This window comes from Lissotriton vulgaris, chromosome 9, assembly GCF_964263255.1.
Source record: "Lissotriton vulgaris chromosome 9, aLisVul1.2, whole genome shotgun sequence".
Lineage (NCBI taxonomy): Eukaryota > Metazoa > Chordata > Amphibia > Caudata > Salamandridae > Lissotriton > Lissotriton vulgaris.
The window spans coordinates 250,876,437-250,896,331 of record NC_141697.1 but is presented as its reverse complement, the minus strand read 5'-3'; the positions used below and the strand labels follow the sequence as shown (position 1 = coordinate 250,896,331).

Below are 19,895 nucleotides of genomic sequence, written 5' to 3'. Positions count from 1 at the left end.
AAGTTATATGAAGCCCTGGCCTGCCACTGGAGAGGGTGCATGAAGCATGCAACTCCCACTAGAGAATGTGCATGAAATATAGGCCTCCCACTGGAGAGGATGCATGAGGCACTCGTCTACCACTGGAGAGGACCCATGAAGTACTAATCTTCCACCGGTGAAGGTGTATGAAACACTGTCCGACAACTGCAGAGAGCGCAGGAAGCACTCTCCTACCACCGGAGAGCACAAGAAGCACTCGCCTACTACTGGAGAGAGCACAGGAAGCACTGTCCTACCACCGAAGAGCACAAGAAGCACTCGCCTACCACTGGAGAGAGCACAGGAAGCACTGTCCTACCACCAGAGAGAGCACAAGAAGCACTCGCCTACCACTGGAGATAGTACAGGAAGCACAGGCCGGCTACCTGAAGGTGCATGAAGCACTTGCCTGCCATTGAGGATGGTGCATGATGCACTTGCCTGCCATTGAGGATGGTGCATGATGCACTGCCTGCCATTGAGGATGGTGCCTGATGCACTTGCCTGCCATTGAGGATGGTGCATGAAGCACTTGCCTGCCATTGGGGAAGGTGCATGATGCACTTGCCTGCCATTGAGGATGGTGCATGATGCACTTGCCTGCCATTGAGGAAGGTGCATGAAGCACTTGCCTGCCATTGAGGATGGTGCATGAAGCCCTTGCCTGCCATTGGGGAAGGTGCAGGAATCACTTGCCTGCCATTGAGGATGGTGCATGATGCACTTGCCTGCCATTGAGGATGGTGCATGATGCACTTGCCTGCCATTGAGGAAGGTGCATGAAGCCCTTGCCTGCCATTGGGGAAGGTGCATGAAGCCCTTGCCTGCCATTGGGGAAGGTGCATGCTGGACCACTGTCTTGCCACTGGGAGGGTTCATGAAGCACTTGCCTGCCATTGTGGAAGGTACAGGAATCACTAGTCTGGCGTGGGCATGGGTGTGGGGGAGAGGCGGCAGCAGAGGAATGGGGCTGGTGTATGAAGCAATGGCTTAATGCTGGAGGGGGTGAATGAACCACAAAACTGCCACTGGGAGGGCTCATGAAGCACTTGGCTGCATGGGGAGGGCGCAGGAAGCACTGTCCTGCCACTGGGGAGAGTGCAGAAGGACATGCCAGTCCCTGGGGAGGGCGCATGAAGCACAGTTCTGACGCTGGAGAGGGAGCATGATCCACAGAACTGGTACTGTGGAGCATGAACAAAGCAAATGCGTGCTGATGGAGAGGGTGAATGAAGCATAGTCCTGCCAATAGGTTGCATGAAGCTCAGGCATGCCAAAACAAATGGTGCAAGAAGCGAAGGAGATGATGCGTGAAGCACTGGCATTCCCTGGGCAGGGTGCATTAGGCACTTCCTTTCTATTAGGTAGTTCATTGGTGTTGTGCGGCTTCGGTGTTTCTGATGGAAACATCTGCCTGTGGATTCCTCACCTTTTGAATGACCCCTTGTGCAGCATTTTTCGGAAAAAAGGGAGCTTCAAGGTTTAAACCCAGACTTTTTCTGAGCAGCCATCGCACTGCTACCATTACAGAGGAGCCTGTAACTATGTTAAACTACTAAGAAATGGAGAGTCCTGGAAAAACCGTTACGCATATATGGCGTGGAAAAAAGGGAACTGACGTCAGCACGCTAACGAGGCTTTCTTATGGCTCAGATGATGTTGCGCAGGGCTACGAGCAGAGCCGATCCATTGTGACGTCCTCGTTGACATTGGAGAACTATGGAGAAAAGTTTCCGTGGAATTTTGCACAAGGGGTAATTCAAAAGGTGAGGAATCCACAGGCAGACACTGTAGCCATCAGAAAAAGCGTTACAAGTAACTTGTTCTTTCCACATAATTATGGATATGACGTATTTGCCACATAATCTATTCTCTTCTGCACAATATGCAGATTTTATCAAAAACAAAATTTCCTAGTTCAAATGTGTCGGAGGGAGGTCAGAAACAGAAGCGAGGAGGCCGTATGGGTTGAATATTGTAGGTTTTATTTAGGTTGCTTAACAACCCTTAGTGAATAGGGTAGTTAGGAGGGTAATTGTCCTTGGGCAGAAACAGGTAAAAGATAGTTCCAGCGCTCTCTTCTAGGTGTCTTCTTCTGTTATGATGTCAGGTGGTCCCAGGAATCCTGCTTTTCTCTCTGTGGTAGGGCTTCCGCGGGGTACTGAGCCACTCGAAAGAAGAGAGAACAGCAGTCACTGTTTAGCCCTATTTTAATGAGGCTTGTCTAGTCCGTCACCACACTGTGCGCAAAAGGGTACTAGAAAATGTGAAGGAGGGGTTCTTATGGTGGGGTGGTTTATCTCTTATAAATGCTGACAAGTCTGAGGAGCTTAACCCAAGGTCATGTTTAGGATGAGGAGGTGGTATGAAGGGTGCCAGGGAATAAACAAAACCGTGCCCGGTGTCCCTCCCGCTCTCCCACCTCACTCCCCCCCCCCCCCCCCCCTTTTGAGCCCGTGGTAACCGCTACGTACCGCTGTCTGCCACAACTCTCCTGAGCTGTGGCGGCTCGTGCGTGTCACCCGGGCTCCACCACTCTTCAGTCCAAATGTCAGGATCCTCGGGCTCCTCCGCTATAGTCTCCTCCTTGTCCTCTCGCGTGGCGGCCGCGTCCTTAGCTCCTTCTGCGGGGTCCTCGGCGATGTCGATGTCGTCCTTAGCGAGGTTGGCGTCTCCTCCCGGCTTTGTAGGTCCAGTTTCAGCGAGCGCGCCGACTGCGCTTTCTTCCGGCTTTTTCTGCGTCCCTTGACCTTGCTGTAGCGTTCCCGATTGGCCCGTTGGTTGAGGTCGGCCTCCTGGGAAAATCTCTTCCTGTTCGAGTCTGGTGTACTGTGGGGCGGGGAAAAGAGGCTTGGTTACTGTGCAAGCCGAGGCGGGGAAGAGAGTCTTTGAAAGGATGTAAGCTGGGGAATCGGCGTCTTCGCCCTCATCAGGACGATAAGGAATCCACTTCCCTATGACGCGATGGGTATGTTTGCGCTCACTGCCCGGCTCCTCCTCACAAAATGTTACTACAAATGCTGCCACCTATGTGGCTGCGCAGTGGCGGGCCTTTATCGCGCAGTGACAGGTCACCTTTCTTTTGCTGATTGATGCATTTAGGTGCTAAACTGATACTAATGTGGTGCAGCTTCTGCCCAGACAGTGTTAATATTGTAAAAATAGTAAAGTAATACTCCCACAATACACTCTGATACGCCACACAATTTGTCTTTTCTAGTCGCATGATTTAGATAACCCCGCTGGATAATTCCATTCTCCGCTCCCGCATAATTCCAGTGCATGAAGCACTAGTCTGCCTACGTGGAGGGTGCAGAAACCAGTGGTCTACCACTGTGGAGGCTGCACTGGAGCAGTAGTCTTCCCCTGGGCAGGGCGCATGAAGCACTAGCCTGTAGGTGTTGAAAGTGAATAAGGTACTTGCCTGCCTCTGGGGCGGGTACAGCTAGGCAAGCCTGTCAGTGGGGAGTATGCAGTAGTCCCTGGCTTACCACAGGCGAGAATGTATGAAGCACTGTCCAACCACTGGGTAAGGTGCAGCAAGCACCGCCCTACCACTGGGTAAGTTGCAACACGCACTGGTCTGCCTACGTGGAGGGTGCAGGAACCAGTGGTCTACCACTGGAGAGGCTGCCCTGAAGTAGTAGTCTTCCACTGGGCAGGGTGCATGAAGCACTAGCCTGTTAGTGTTGCGAGTGAATGAGGTACTTGCCTGCCACTGGGGAGTTTACAGTTAGCACAATCCTGCCACTGGGGAGGGTACAGCTAGCACAATCCTGTCAATGGGGAGGATACAGCTAGCACAATCCTGTCAATGAGGAGGATACAGCTAGCACAATCCTTTCAATAGGGGGGGTACAACTCGCACAATCCTGTCAATGGGGATGATGCAGCAGTTGCTGGCTTGCCATAGGGGAGAATGCGTGAAGCACTGGGTTGCCACTGGGTAAGGTGCCACACGCAAAGGCCTGCCAATGAGTAAGGTTCAACAAGAACAGGCCTGTTACTTGTTAAGGTTTTACAAGCACAGGCCTGCCGCTGGGTTAAGGTGCAACAAGCCCAGGCCTGCCACTGGGTAAGGTGCAACAAGCAAAGCCCTGCCGCTGGGTAAGGTGCAACAAGCAAAGCCCTGCCGCTGGGTAAGGTGCAACAAGCCCAGGCCTGCCAATGGGTAAGGTGCAACAAGCCCAAGCCTGCCGCTGGGTAAGGTGCAATAAGCAAAGGCCTGCTACTTGGTAAGGTGTAACAAGCACAGGCCTGCCGCTGGGTAAGGTGCAACAAGCCAAGGCCTGCAGCTGGGTAAGGTGCAATAAGCAAAGGCCTGCTACTTGGTAAGGTGTAACAAGCACAGGCCTGCCGCTGGGTAAGGTGCAACAAGCCAAGGCCTGCAGCTGGGTAAGGTGCAACAAGCAAAGGCCTGCCGCTGGGTAAGGTTCAACAAGCACAGGCCTGCCGCTGGGTATGGTGCAACAAGCACAGGCCTGCCACCGGGTAAGGTGCAACAGGCAGAGGCCGGCCACTGAGGTACAACAATCACAAGCTGGTCACTGGTTAAGGTTCAACAAGCACAGGTCTGCCACTGGGTAAGGTTCAACAAGCACAGGCCTGCTACTTGGTAAGGCGTAACAAGCACAGGCCTGCCGCTGGGTAAGGTGCAACAAGCAAGGGCATGCCGCTGGGTAAGGTAAAACAAGCAAAGGCCTGCCGCTGGGTAAGGTGCAACAAGCTCAGGCCTGCCACCGGGTAAGGTGCAACAGGCACATGCCTGGGTAAGGTGCAACAGGCACATGCCTACCACTTGGTATGGTGCAACAGCCACAGGGCTGCCACTCGGTAAGGTGTAACAAGCACAAGCCAGTCATTGGGGTGTAGCAAGCACAGAGCTGCCCGGAGAAGGTGTAACAGACACAGGACTAACACTGGGTAAGGTGCACCAAGAAAAAAGTGGGGCAGGTAGAGGTATAACCCTCCAAAAACTGTATTCGACCTGAAAAACCTGACACTTCGGGTTTTTCAGGTCTACTAAGGTGCAACAAGCACAGGCCTGCCACTGAGGTACAACAAGCACAGGCATTCCACTGAGGTACAACAAGCACAGGGTTGCCACTGGGTAAGGTGCAACAGGCACAGGGCTGCCACTGGGTAAGGTGCAACCGGCAGGGGCCTGCCACTGAGATACAACAAGCACAGGCCTGCCACTGGGTAAGGTGCAACAGGCAGAGTCCTGCCACTGGGTAAGGTGCAACAGGCAGAGGCCTGCCACTGAGGTACAAAAAGCACAGGGTTGCCACTGGGTAAGGTACAACAGACACACGCCTGGTACTGGGTAAGGTGCAACAGGCAGAGGCCTGACACTGGGTAAGGTGCAACAAGCACAGGCCTGACGCTGGGTAAGGTGCAACAGGCTCAGGCCTGACGCTGGGTAAGGTGCAACAGGCTCAGGCCTGCCACTGGATAAGGTGCAACAGGCTCAAGCCTGACGCTGGGTAAGGTGCAACAGGCTCAGGCCTGCCACTGGGTAAGGTGCAACAGGCTCAGGCCTGCCACTGGGTAAGGTGCAACAGGCTCAGGCCTGCCACTGGGTAAGGTGCAACAGACTCAGGCCTGCCACTGGGTAAGGTGCAACAGGCTCAGGCCTGCCACTGAGGTACAAAAAGCACAGGGTTGCCACTGGGTAAAGTTCAACAAGCACAGGCCTGCCACTGGGTAAGGTGCAACAGGCAGAGGCCTGCCACTGAGGTACAACAAGCACAGGCCTGCCACTGGGTAAGGTGCAACAGGCAGAGGCCTGCCACTGAGGTACAACAAGCACAGGCCTGCCACTGGGTAAGGTGCAACGGGCAGAGGCCTGCCACTGAGGTACAACACGCACAGGCCTGCCACTGGGTAAGGTGCAACAGGCAGAGGCTTGCTACTGAGGTACTACAATCACAGGCCTGCCACTGGGTAAGGTGCAACCCTTCACAGGCCTGTCACTAGTTACGGTTCAACAAACACAGGCCTGCCACTGGGTAAGGTGCAACAGGCAGAGGCCTGCCACTGAGGTACAACAAGCACAGGCCTGCCACTGGGTAAGGTGCAACAGGCAGAGGCCTGCCACTGAGGTACAACAAGCACAGGCCTGCCACTGGGTAAGGTGCAACAGGCAGAGGCCTGCCACTGAGGTACAACAAGCACAGGCCTGCCACTGGGTAAGGTGCAACAGGCAGAGGCCTGCCACTGAGGTACAACAAGCACAGCCTGCCACGGAGGAAAGAAGCGCTTTCGTCTATTGTGCCTGAACTATTCCTCCCCAGGTTAGAAACGAGAAGTGATTTTGCCAGTCTTCTTCTCCCTCCCCCAATACATGGAGACCTGAGAGGCCAAAAGAGGAACTGAGACGCAGAGCTGTCAAGTCACTGCTGGTCTAGCCTTGGCTCCAGGGTGCTTGCGTTGGCGCTAGGCAGCACATAGGGCGTCAGCACAGATAGAGAATAGGAATTTGCCATGTCTTGATAGGTGTGGCCCATTCCTCCCCCATTCAGTTGACGCAACGCAGCAAGGTGTCTTGCTGTGTGCGTGCTGCAATCAGAGGGACAGGTGTGGGTTTACACAGACATGGTAGCGCCAAGAATCTATCCGGTGAACGTTGCGCTAAATAAATACTTTAACATAACTGTTAGACGGGGACCCGGAGGGTCGGCCGAGGCCAGGGGGAGAGGCCTCCGGTGAGGGCCGTCTCCAGCGATCGTACAGACAAGTAACTTCCCCCCCACAGATGGACACGACACAAGGATGAGGTCAACACACTTTATATACGGTTCTTGAGGCAAGGTTATCAGCGATACAGTGGGGTCAGGACACGAGGGTCCTCTCAATTCTAGTCTCTGTAGGGAACGGGGTAGCGGGACAGTCTTGGTACCGGTCCGGTACAGGTGCGGCAAGAGGGAAACTCACAATCCTCGAGCTTAGGGGTCTGCAAGGTTGGGCCGCGGCAGCGCCGGCAGGCTTGGATGATAGTTCTCGAAGGAGGGCCGCGGCAGCACCAGCAGGCTTGGATGATAGTTCTCGAAGGAGGGCCGCGGCAGCGCCAGCAGGCTTGGAATGATAGTTCTCGAAGGAGGGCCGCGGCAGCGCCAGCAGGCTTGGATGATAGTTTCTCGAAGGAGGGCCGCGGCAGCGCCAGCAGGCTAGGGCGAGGGTTCACGATGCAGAGGGCCGCGGCAGCGCCAGCAGGCTTCAGAGATGGTTCACAAGGCAGGGCTGCGGCAGCGCCAGCAGTCCGTCAAGGATGAGTTCTTCTCGGTGTCTCTCGACTCCAGGATACAACGGCCTTCCTGCTCTGGAGCTCCCCCAGTTATAGGTCTGGTGCCCTTTGATGTCCGGACCCTCGCTCTTGGAGGTCGGGAGGTCCGGGATGAGGGAGTCCAGACACCCAGCAGGGGGGTGGAGCCCACACCCGGGGAGGCCGGGGGCGATCGACACCTGGCGGGGGAGAGCCGTTGACGCTCCTTCTCCCATTGACCTGCCAAGTGGTCTCTTCACCTCCTGGGAGGATGGTGGTGCCTCGATGTCGGGGCCTGGCCAGGCCCAGGGTTGGGGTCGAGCTGAGGCCACGCGGCCGCGTGATGCAGTGTCCAAAGATGGCGGCTAGGTCGGAGCAATGTTGCTGACGGGGGCCCGGTTCAGCCGATACCGGGGTGTTCGGGGACTGGAGTCCCGTTGGGGACGGGGTGTGGGTTGCCTCGGTGGGTTGCCGGAATGGTGCTTGCTGGAAATACAGGGAGAGCCGGGTCCGGGCCCTGTCGTGCGGGGAGGGAGCGGGCCTTCTACGAGGCCTGTCCAACATGCGTCCCCCCCAGCTGAAGGCAGGGAGAGTCACCCATCCCCTTGGGTACTCTCCTCGCCGAGGCGGAAGAAGCGTGACAGGCCATCTGCGTTGGCGTGGTCCTGCCAGGACGATGCTCCACAGTGAAGTCCATCCCTTGCAGAGAGATGGACCATCGCAGCAGTTTTGGATTCTCCCCCGCATTTGCATCAGCCATTGTAGGGGTCGGTGGTCTGTTGGTACCCGGAAATGGGTACCGAAGAGATAGGGCCGGAGTTTCTTGAGGGCCCATACCACGGCGAACGCTTCGCGCTCGATAGTGCTCCAGTGCTGTTCCCGGGCCAGCAGGCGTCGGCTGATGAAGGCCACTGGCTGATCGACTCCCTCGTCGTTGAGTTGAGAGAGGACCGCCCCAATGCCATGATCTGAGGCGTCCGTTTGCACTATGAACTCCCGGCTGTAGTCGGGGCCTGGAGCACGGGGGCGGTGCACATGGCGGCCTTCAACCTCTCGAAGGCCGCTTGACACTCTGGAGTCCAATTGATTGTTTTGGGGTTCTTCTTGGATGTGAGTTCTGTGAGGGGCCCCACAATGCTGCCATAGTCCTTCACAAACCACCGGTAGTACCCAGTGAGCCTCAGGAAGGCCCGGACTTCGGTTTGGGTCGTAGGGGGTTGCCAGGCCTGGATGGCAGCGATCTTGAGCTGGAGGGGGGCCACCAGACCGCTCCCCACTTGGTGTCCCAGGTAGGTCACGGACCCTTGGCCAATCTGGCATTTGCTGGCTTTGATGATGATGCCAGCCTGTCGGAGGGCGTGCGGGACTTTCCGGAGGTGGTGGAGGTGGTCTGCCCAGTGGCGACTGTACACAGCAATATCGTCCAGATAGGCGGCGCTGAATTCTTCTAGGCCCGCCAGTACCTGGTTCACGAGCCGTTGGAAGGTAGCTGGGGCGTTTTTCATGCCGAATGGCATCACCTTGAAGTGGTAGTGGCCATCCGGGGTTGAGAAGGCGGATCGTTCTTGGGCCCCGGGGTTGAGGCCGATGTGCCAGTAGCCCGCTGTTAGATCGAAGATGCTCAGGTAGCGGGCGGCCCCCATGCGGTCAACCAGCTCATCCGCCCTGGGAATAGGGTGAGAGTCGGTTCTGGTAACGGCGTTCAGGCCCCGATAGTCCACACAGAATCGGAGCTCGGGGGCAACGCCCGGGGCGGCAGCCTTGGGGACCAGTACGACTGGGCTGGCCCAGGGGCTGTCAGATGGCTCGATCACTCCCAGAGCCAGCATTTTGGTGACTTCATTCTGGATGCAGGCGCACCCTATCTGGCACCCGGTACGCCCTGTGTCGGATAGGAGGACTATCCCTGGTGTCCACGTCGTGAAGGCACCAGGGGGTGACCCCGGGTGTGAGGGAGAACAGATTTGCGAATTGCAACAGGAGAGCGCGACAGTCTTGGCGTTGCTCCGGGGACAACGCCTCTGAGAGTCTGACCCCTTCCACTGAGCCATCCTGCTCAAGGGTTCTCAGTAGGTCATGGAGGGGCTCGGAGTCTTCTTCCGTCCCACTATCGGTAGCCATCAGGAGGCTGAGTTCTGAGCGTACGAAGTGGGGTTTGAGCCTGTTGGCGTGGAGGACCCGTAGGGGGTTCCGGGAGGACTCCATGTCGATTAGGTATGTGACGGGGCCCTTACGCTCGACCGCCTTGAAGGGTCGTGTCCATTTGTCCTGCAGGGCACAGGGTTCGACCGGGCCATCACCCAGACTTGTTGTCCCGGCTCGAACTCGATGGAGGAGGCGTGCTGATCATACCATTTCTTCATGTCCTCCTGACTGGCTTCAAGGTTGGCTTTGGCGAGTTCCCTGAATCGCCGGGTTTGGTTGCGGAGGGTCAGGAGATACTTATACACATCTGGAGGAGTCTTCTGGGGGGCTACCTCCCACCCTTCCTTGACCAGGCTGAGGGGACCCCGGACGGGGTGTCCGTACAGGAGCTCAAATGGGCTGAAGCCCAGGGATTTCTGGGGGACTTCTCGGTAGGCGAACAGGAGGCACGGGAGCAGCACGTCCCATTGGCGACGTAGGGGCTCTTCTAGGCCCATGATCATTCCTTTGAGCGTGCGGTTGAACCGCCCGACCAACCCATTTCCTTGGGGGTGATAGGGGGTCGTGAATTTGTAGGTGACCCCGCATTGTTGCCAGAGGGACTTCATGTACTTCGAGATAAAGTTTGTGCCCCTGTCGCTGACGACTTCTCGGGGGAAGCCTACCCGCGAGAAGATCCCCATCAGGGCTCGGCCCACCACGGGCGCTGTCACAGTTCGAAGGGGGATGGCCTCAGGATAGCGGGTGGCGTGGTCCACCAGGACCAGGATGAAACGGTGCCCTTGTGCCGTTCGAGGGTCCAGGGGCCCCACAATGTCTATTCCCACCCGTTCGAACGGGGTGGTGACGATGGGAAAGGGTTACAAGGGTGCTTTGGTCTTTCGGCCGCTCTTCCCGCTGGCCTGGCGGGTAGGGCAGGTCCGGCAGTGGTTGGAGACATCATTTCGCATTTTGGGCCAGTAGAAGTGGGTCACCAGGCGGCTGTACGTTTTGTCTTGCCCCAAGTGTCCGGCAAGAGGCACATCGTGTGCCAAGTTCAGAAGGAAGTCTCTGAAGCGTAGGGGTACCACCAGCACCCGGCTGGCCCCCAGCTCAGCAATCTTTTGCCCACTGTAGAGCAGGTCATTGTCCCAATAAATCCAGTGGGCCCCTGAGGTGTCTCCTGTGCTCTGGGCGAGGGCTTGTTGCCGGAGTCCCTCAAGGGAGGGACAGGTTCTCTGCTCTTGTCGGAATTGTTCCTGGGTAGGACCACCCTCTTGACGCCACTGGGCCAGTTCGGGAAGGTCCCGGAGCCGATCGAGTCCTTCTTCGCTGGACTCTGGGGAACTGGGCCCCGGGGCTGCTCCCTCGGGGACGATCGGTGGAGGAGGTTCGGGCCATTCGGGTTCTTCGGAACTGGTGATGGCGCGGGCGGCCATGGACCGGGTCGTTACGCAGACCCATTCGGGGAGGCCCAGCATCCCCAGGTGCTCTCTTCTCTCAACGGCTGCCCAGGGAGAACTTTCGAGGTCGTTCCCCAGGAGGCAGTCCACAGGTGCATCATCGCGGACAGTTACTTTCAGCATTCCGGACACTCCTCCCCACTCGAAGGGGACGCAGGCCATCCGACACAGGCTTTCTGAGTTGTCGGCCGACCGTACGGGGCAAAGGATGTTTGGTAAGATCTGGTCCGGGGTCACCAGATGACAGCGGACTGCGGTCACACTGGCCCCGGTGTCGCGGAGGGCTTCAGCCCGGTGTCCATTAATGCTGACCCACTGGCTGTATTTCTGCGTGTTGGCGGGAAGGGGGGCCCGCGGGATCATGTCTCTTTCCCCTAGGCAGACCAGGGACATGGCGGCTGGTTCCCACTCTGGCTGGTCTGGTTCGTACTCTTCAGTGTCTTCTTGGGTCTGTTTTTCTCCCAGGGCGGCGGCAGCGACCTGGCGGGGCATAGGGCTCTGGTTCTTCGGGCAATTGGGATCATTAGCGTAGTGGCCGGGTCGCTGGCATCGGTGGCAGGTAACGTTGGCCCGGAAACCTGGACGCATCGGGGGGTTTCCCCTGCCGGCCGGGGGCGGGGCGTTGCTGACGGGAGCCACCGGGACGGCGTCTCTGCCCCGACCCTGGCCTCCACCTCCTCCTTGGGGGGGCGTTGCTGACGGGAGCCACCGGGACGGCGTCTCTGCCCCGACCCTGGCCTCCACCTCCTCCTTGTGGGCGATGGGGCCCTTGGGTGGTTCTATTCTGTTCGCTGGGCCCGTTTCGGGCAACTCGGGTGCTTTCCCATCGGTCAGCTTCGGCGGCGAGCTGCCGAGGTTCAGTCAGTTTACTGTCGAGGAGGTGCTGCCTGAGCTCGACGAAGCAGTTGTTAGAAAGGTGTTCCCACACAATGAGGTCGAAGAGTTGCTCGTAAGTGGTCACTTTGCTGCCCTTGATCCACCCCTCGAAGGCTCGGCTAAAGAAGTTCACGTACTCCACCCAAGTTGTACCCGGGATCCGTTTGCAGTCGCGGAACCTCTGGCGGTACATCTCGGGTGTGAGCCCGTATCGAGTGAGGAGGGCGGCTTTCATATGGTCGTAGGATGTCATCTGGTGATCCGGGAGTTGCAGCAGGGCGTCTCGCCCTTCGTTGACAAACCTCCCCCATAACCCGGCTCCCCAGTCGCTCCGGGGAATCCGGTGGGAGGTCATGGCTACCTCGTAGGCTTTGAACCATTGCTGGACATCATCGTTCCGGTAATACTCTCTGACAACATCCTTGGGGATGTGGACCTTGGGGTCTGTAGTGGCCGGAGTGTTCGGGCGCTCGGGGACCCCGAGATCTTTGTTCTGTTTCCGAATCTCTAGTTCTTTTAGGTTGCGCTCATGTTCGTAGGCTAGCTTTTTCTCTTCTAACTCTCTCTGTCTTTGTTTCTCTTCTCGCTCTTCTCGGAGCCGCAAGTGTTCCAATGTTATCTTTTGTTCCGCCAATTTGAGTTCTCCATCTAACCGAAGTCGAGCCAGTTCCAATTCATGGAGCCTGCTTTTCTCTCGTTCTCGGATCTCCTCTGGGGAGAGACCCGATCTTCTTTCTTCCGTCGGTGTGGTGCTTGTTTCGGGTGCCTCGAGGCTTTGGTTCTGGGGTACAGCCGTACCCGTCTCCGCCTAAGATTCCAGGGCGTGCTTGAAATCCTCTTTCGTGCTCAGTCCTGTGGTAGCAATGCCTAGTTCTATGCAGAATTGTTTCAGTTCTCTGTGGTTGTATTCTTCTAGTTTTTCCATCTGGAATTTTTCCGTTGTTCCGCTCTCTTTTGTTGTCATGGTGGTTGTGTGTCGTGGGGTTAGTTACTCTCTGTACGCTATGCGTTGGTTCGGATCGCGCCGCTGGCCACCAATGTTAGACGGGGACCCGGAGGGTCGGCCGAGGACAGGGGGAGAGGCCTCCGGTGAGGGCCGTCTCCAGCGATCGTACAGACAAGTAACTTCCCCCCCACAGATGGACACGACACAAGGATGAGGTCAACACACTTTATATACGGTTCTTGAGGCAAGGTTATCAGCGATACAGTGGGGTCAGGACACGAGGGTCCTCTCAATTCTAGTCTCTGTAGGGAACGGGGTAGCGGGACAGTCTTGGTACCGGTCCGGTACAGGTGCGGCAAGAGGGAAACTCACAATCCTCGAGCTTAGGGGTCTGCAAGGTTGGGCCGCGGCAGCGCCGGCAGGCTTGGATGATAGTTCTCGAAGGAGGGCCGCGGCAGCGCCAGCAGGCTTGGATGATAGTTCTCGAAGGAGGGCCGCGGCAGCGCCATTAGGCTTGGATGATAGTTTCTCGAAGGAGGGCCGCGGCAGCGCCAGCAGGCTTGGATGATAGTTTCTCGAAGGAGGGCCGCGGAAGCGCAAGCAGGCTAGGGCGAGGGTTCACGATGCAGAGGGCCGCGGCAGCGCCAGCAGGCTTCAGAGATGGTTCACAAGGCAGGGCTGCGGCAGCGCCAGCAGACCGTCAAGGATGAGTTCTTCTCGGTGTCTCTCGACTCCAGGATACAACTGCCTTCCTGCTCTGGAGCTCCCCCAGTTATAGGTCTGGTGCCCTTTGATGTCTGGACCCTCGCTCTTGGAGGTCGGGAGGTCCGGGATGAGGGAGTCCAGACACCCAGCAGGGGGGTGGAGCCCGCGCCCGGGGAGGCCGGGGGCGATCGACACCTGGCGGGGGAGAGCCGTTGATGCTCCTTATCCCATTGACCTGCCAAGTGGTCTCTTCACCTCCTGGGAGGATGGTGGTGCCTCGATGTCGGGGCCTGGCCAGGCCCAGGGTTGGGGTCGAGCTGAGGCCACGCGGCCGCGTGATGCAGTGTCCAAAGATGGCGGCTGGGTCGGAGCAATGTTGCTGACGGGGGCCCGGTTCAGGCGATACCGGGGTGTTCGAGGACTGGAGTCCCGTTGGGGACTGGGTGTGGGTTGCCTCTGTAGGTTGCCGGAATGGTGCTTGCTGGAAATACAGGGAGAGCCGGGTCCGGGCCCTGTCGTGCGGGGAGGGAGCGGGCCTTCTACGAAGCCTGTCCAACAATAACATAACATGGTAGGCACTGAGATATTGTGGTGCGGTAGAAGGGTGCTGGGCCATAGGCAGAAGCCAGGTGGTCTTATCAGGCGGTCTTGGTATTGCTTTTTTATTGGGTGCTGATTTGGAGCTAGGTTACATCGCAGCGCTTCACATAGAACACTTCACTTGTAGAACTGTAGACTGGAGCACCTTAAACATGAGCTGCACAGAACACAGGCTTTAGGGGATCTCCTGACCCAGGATTCCTTACCTTGGAAGGATGACAAGCTGAGTGGGTCTGACGGGACTCAAATCTGTGACTTACAAGTTGCACCGAGACTGAATCTAGAACCGAGACATTAACTAAAACCAATTGCACACTTCAATGTAGTGAGTGCTTAGAAACATATGTTATGTTTTTTGGCGGCATCTTTTAAGTTCCCAGTGGCAATTCTCATTAACACAATATGAATATTTACTGGCATTACCAAATGCTCCAAAAACAAACACTGCCCTTGCTCTGCCCCACGGTTTTGAAATTGAAGTGTGTTGTATTTTAAACCCCATGATGGCTCCGTTCCTGGCCTCGTGCTTGGCGGGAAGGGCGCAGCGTTTCTGCCCTCCTCAGGTTTCGCCTCAGGCCGCTGCCTGGCGCTGAGAGGCCCGCAGTGAGTGGGCTATTCGTTGAAGGACATGGACACCGGTTGGCGTCAGCACAGCCCTGCTTTGGTTTTTGTGTTCACCTGAGAAAATCCCTGTGAGAAACCGCATCGGTGCGATGTTGTAAATTACAGTGACGCCCTGCTTTTGAAAAGTAGGACAGGAGTTGTGCAGTGCTGCCGACGGAGGGGCTGGCATGGCAGACGGGTGCAAAGGTGAACGCTGCAGATAAAGCGGGCCCGGCGGGGCATTGCCAGGCCACTGTACGGGTGCAGGAGAGCGGCTGGGACCTGGGCGCGAGAGGTGAGAGTGGCGCTCTGATCTGACTACTGACAGGGGCGTAACGCAGGCCCCCGCAGCTCCTGTGGTGCGGGGGGGGGGGGGGGGGGGCGTAGAGTCAGGGGGGGGGGGGGGCAAGCTGTATGCGGCTGTTCAAGTGGACCCCGTGTCAGACAAAAAAAAACGTACGTTAGCTGTATTACAGTTCCGGGTTGTAAACTTTATAAACGGTGGGATTTTCACTGAGCACTTTTTGAACCAGCTTTGATCGAAGTAGAATTACCAGCTATGCCTGTAAGGTGTGACCATTGGTAAACTACAGCTACAGTACTGTACGAACCAATCGCGGCCTCTGAACAATGCATGGCCCTGAGGAAAAAGGCGCGAAGCAGGGTCTATTTGTAACCTCTTTCATTTACGATGCTCATGTTATAATGGACTTATAGGTCACACAGCTACTCAGTAGAGTATCCTGGCGCTGGAAACCGAAAGATACAACGACCAGAGGGGGAACAGCCCTCCGGTGTCTCCTAAACTCCCTGTTGGAACAGCCAGGTTTTCAATTGTTTCCTGAAAGCCAGTATGTTTGTGGCCTGCCTGAGCGAGAGAGGTAGCTTGTTCCAAAAACTGGCCACTTGCACTTGTGTTCAAATCATTTTTATTAAGCAAAAACAAAGATTAAATCAGCAATAAGGCATCATCATTATACAGACATAGTGGAATAGTGCCGAAATCAGTCATGGGTAATAGAACATATAAAATAAAGTAAAATATGAATAAGCAAATAGATGAATAATGAATAAGTGGATAAATGAATAAATAAATGGATAAACGAATAAATAAATAAATCAGACTGAAAACTAAAGTACAACATCATATCAGGTGAGTTAGTAATCACTGCGCCTTTTTCATAGATGAGGTGAACAAGATATAGGAATTTTAGAAACAGTAATCAATCAGTCAGCATCACATTATCATCAATGCATACAATTCCGTAGAAGTTTCCATCTATAGCCAGTCATGAAACTTCCTGTAGTTCCTCGTCGTCCTCCCTGTACATTACGACTCTGGTTATCAAGCCCAATCTGTGTAAGGTTTACCCCATGGAATAACTGAACATAAGCCCTCGGGCAGTACTCTACGGTGGGTCGAAGGTGAAAGAGGAGGAGGCCTGGTCCAGGGAGTACCACAACTTGTTGTTGCTGACCTGCCATGGCGATGTGTGTAGTGCAGGGTTGTCAATGCCCCTAATGCAGGACAGCCACTCTCTCCAAGCATTGAAAGAGACTTCTGTCGCTGATTTCCAATTGCATAGAACCACCTTGCATGCTAGTGTTAGTAAGAGGTCTAGAAGCTGGCGGTCATGGTCACCCTTTATTCTCGGATCTATTGCTCCCAAAATAATATAAGAGAATTCCCTTGCGGGTTGTGTCCCAAGTACGTGACCAACATAATCAAAGATCTTGGACCAATATGTGTGGAGTAAGGGGCAGTTAAATAACATATGTGGGAGATCACCAACATCCAAAGAGCAGTTCCAGCACGTTGGTGTATCTCGTAGGCCAACCTTATGCAGTCTCTGTGGGGTCCAGAACGTCCTGTTGAGTATCATATACTTTGTTTGCGACAGTATTGGGGAAACCTTGTGTGTGAGCGCCGATGCATGTATCTTGTTCCAATCTATGTTTATACCAGTGTTATTCGTTTCAGCTTCCCATTTGAGTTCATTACGCCTCATTGATTTGTTAGGTGAAGGTGCAAGTAGTTTGTATATTTTGGAGACAAAGTGTCCGGAGGATTGGAAGTGCGGAAGCATGGATGTTAGCCACGGTGTTGCTGGCTTGAAGGTACGTGTGGACAGAGCTGATTTTATCTTTAGGAAGGCGTAGAAGTCAATCGGAGATAGGGAGTGTTTAGCTTGTAGGGCAGAGAAGGGCAATGGCATATTGTTGTCATAGAGATCTGCAATTATGTTAATACCGTTATCAGACCAGTGGTCCCATATGGGGGGCGAGCCATTTATTTTAATCGATGGGTTGCGCCATAAGGATGCAGAGGTTGATTTATTGATTTGTAGATCATTCTTATGGAGCTGGTCCAATCTCAAAAGTGCTCTCTTGGTATTGAGCATGATGTATTTAGAGTGCGTGAGGTGTGAGAGGTCCATTGTGAGCACTGCGGAAAGCGGGGCCTTACCTATAATGGATTTCTCGATATTGATCCATAAAGGTGTGTATGTAGGATCTGCAGCAAACCAGGAAGCACCTTGTCTGCAGAGGAAGGCGGTTTGGTAATTCCTGAAGTTGGGTAAACCTATACCACCTTTCAGTTTTGAGAGTTGCAATTTTTTCATGGCAATTCTCGGTTTCTTCCCTTTCCACAGGAATTCCGTGAACGTCTTCTCTATTTTGTGCAGGAAATCCTCAGTGAAGGACATGGGAAGCATACATGCCATATAGTTAACCAGGGGGCTAATCATCATCTTTAGTGTCTCAGCTCTACCCCACCACGAGAGAAATTTCGGCGACCAACCATCTAACAGTTTTTGTATCTTCTTATATAATATATCTTCATTGATTTTCAAGGTGGTGATCAAATCCCTCTCAAATTCCAAACCTAGATATTTAAAACTCTTCTGCTGCCATGTAAGTCCAGAGTCACCCAGTATACTTTTGCTACCCAGGTTATTTAGTAATTTCACCTCTGTTTTATCTTTGTTTAGGGAGTAACCGGACACACTCGAGAATTCTTCAATTGTAGTGAGCAAGGCGGGTATAGCTTTATCAGCCTCCTCACTCAGGACCAGTACATCATCGGCGTAGGCCGTGAGTTTGATTGTGCAGTCTGTGAATGGAATCCCTTTAATCTCTGAGTTTTCCCGTATATAAAACAGGAAGGGTTCGATTGCCAGAAGGAACAAGGACGGGGACAGGGGGCAACCTTGCCTAGTACCTTGCTCCAGGTTGAAAGGGGGGGGAAAAAGCGCCACCAGCTCTCACTCTAGCGGAGGGACAGGCATAGAGGGACATGACTAGTTTAGTAAATAGGGGGCCTAGGTCGAATTTATGTAATACCGCACTCAGGTATGTCCAGTCCACTTTGTCGAATGCTTTCTCAGCGTCCAGTGTAATCGCTACGGTGGGCGTTGATAAAAGCCTTGCCTTTTCAATGACGTGAGCCAGAGTTCTGGTATGAGCTATAACACGTTGGTAGAACAGCAGAACTGCATGGCACTGGCTAGTATTGAACCGGCAGGGGCAAATTCGAGGCATTACTGGGACAGTTAAGAGACTCCATTGTGTCATCAAAACTAAGGCACTATGACTCTGCAACACCCATATGTAATGAGCGCTGTGATGCTGTGAATAATGTTAACTGATTCAACGTGGAAGCCATTTGAACTCGATATTTACAAGGAGTAAACACACATAATGCATGATGTAAAATGGCAGCTATTGTAATTGAATGCATATGGAGTGATCGGCTACAGTGATACTGCTAGTGATGTGTACATGTTCCTCATTGGCAAATCGCTATTCATAAACCACAGGGATGGAAGGATAAAAGCAGGAGTAGATATTAGATATAAGGTGCTGATATAAGGTGCTGCCCTGCATTGTCATTACTCAACCCAGTTCTGGTACTGTGAGTCTAGTGAGGTTGGTGAGCGCCAGATCATTGCCAAGATTGAAATAGTTTGATAACTGCGTCATAGGTGAGCTCGGAGACGTACAGTGGCGGCAGACAGCTAGACTAACCCGAATTGCAGTGAACAAATTAACAATGGGAGACAAAGAAAATGGTAAAAATTCAAAGCGCCTGAAATCTGACCCGCCGACGCCGGTCAAAGGAAATAAGGGTATGGCAGATGCTATGGAAACAATACTGAGCAGATTAGAAGAAGTCAGAGGCCACTTGCACTTGAAGCGAGCGACCGCCACGGCGGACTCTGTGACATTTTGGAGTGACCATAAGATGTTGGTGTGCTGACCTGAGAGATCTACCAGGTGCGATGGTGGACTGAGTGCCTATAGTAAACCCATTGCCCGTGCCGCTTGTAGTAAACGCTTCCACACTCCCGAGACCTATTGGCTTTGCCAGGCCTTGTTTTGATATGGCATTTACAGTGCGTAGAAAGGGTGGGCGCTGTATATAACTCGATTCTAAAGATGCAGATGGATAACCTATTTGGGACTTTGGAGCGCTCACAGGGAAGAGTCCAGGCACAGGGGTTCTCTTTTGAGACCTGTGCAGTGGCATAGCTGCCAGGAGTGCAGCGGGGACGTAGCTGCAGGGAGCTGGATTGGCAGTTACTCGTGTATTGGAGTTACAGTTTTAACACTAAACACATCTCATGAGGTGCCGAGGTTCATTAGTTCATTTGTTGCGCAATATGGGCGAGTGCTTGGCTGGAATAGAGTTGTTTTGTTGCTTCCGGGACATGGGGAACTTGTCCCGAGAGCTTTAGAGCACCTTACAACAGAACCAGATTAGTTACACATTGATTTTTATGAGCACGGGGAGATCAAGTGATTTGTCCAGAATCACAGGGTGTTGAGCCCAAGCCAGGATTTTACTCTGGTTACCCAACTCCAAAGGCAGCAGCTTTAGACTTTAGACCATCTCTTACCAGCAGTGTGTATTTTACGTACAATGTTTCATTAACAAAGATAAACTTTAAATGTGAGACATTTGAAAGTGCAAAAAATTAAATTAGAAAGTACAAGGGCTCAGTTATCGGTCACCAAAAAATGAAGTGAGAAAGGGAAATATTATGTGGAGGAAGCAAGGGAAATACATAAAGAGAAATCCTTTCCGATAGTGATCTCATGCAGGTAGCCTTAGTTCATTTAATTTGACGTAAGTCCCTATTGTCAATGGCTTTTCGATCCCAAAAGGAGTAGAGGATCCTCATCCGGACCAAATAGGAGTCCGAGGGATCCAAAGTTCATAGAGTGTTTTGCCATCCAAACATTTGGAAGCATGGAATTGACCATGCATAAAGGTCCATGGTTTCCTATA

General features: G+C 54.0%; 1 protein-coding gene across 4 annotated transcripts in view; it reads left to right on the top strand.

Moving 5' to 3' along the window:
• ENTPD5 (ectonucleoside triphosphate diphosphohydrolase 5 (inactive)) overlaps positions 1–19,895 on the top strand; it is a 408,239-nt gene that overhangs the window by 137,406 nt on the left and 250,938 nt on the right. Inside the window, exon 1 of one of the 4 annotated variants that reach the window (XM_086937470.1) lies at positions 14,768–14,897. The exons of the other annotated variants lie outside the window; for them this stretch is intronic. The gene's annotated coding sequence lies outside the window, so the exon portion shown is untranslated. Of the gene's footprint in view, positions 1–14,767; positions 14,898–19,895 lie in introns of those variants that run through there. 4 annotated transcript variants of the gene reach the window in all.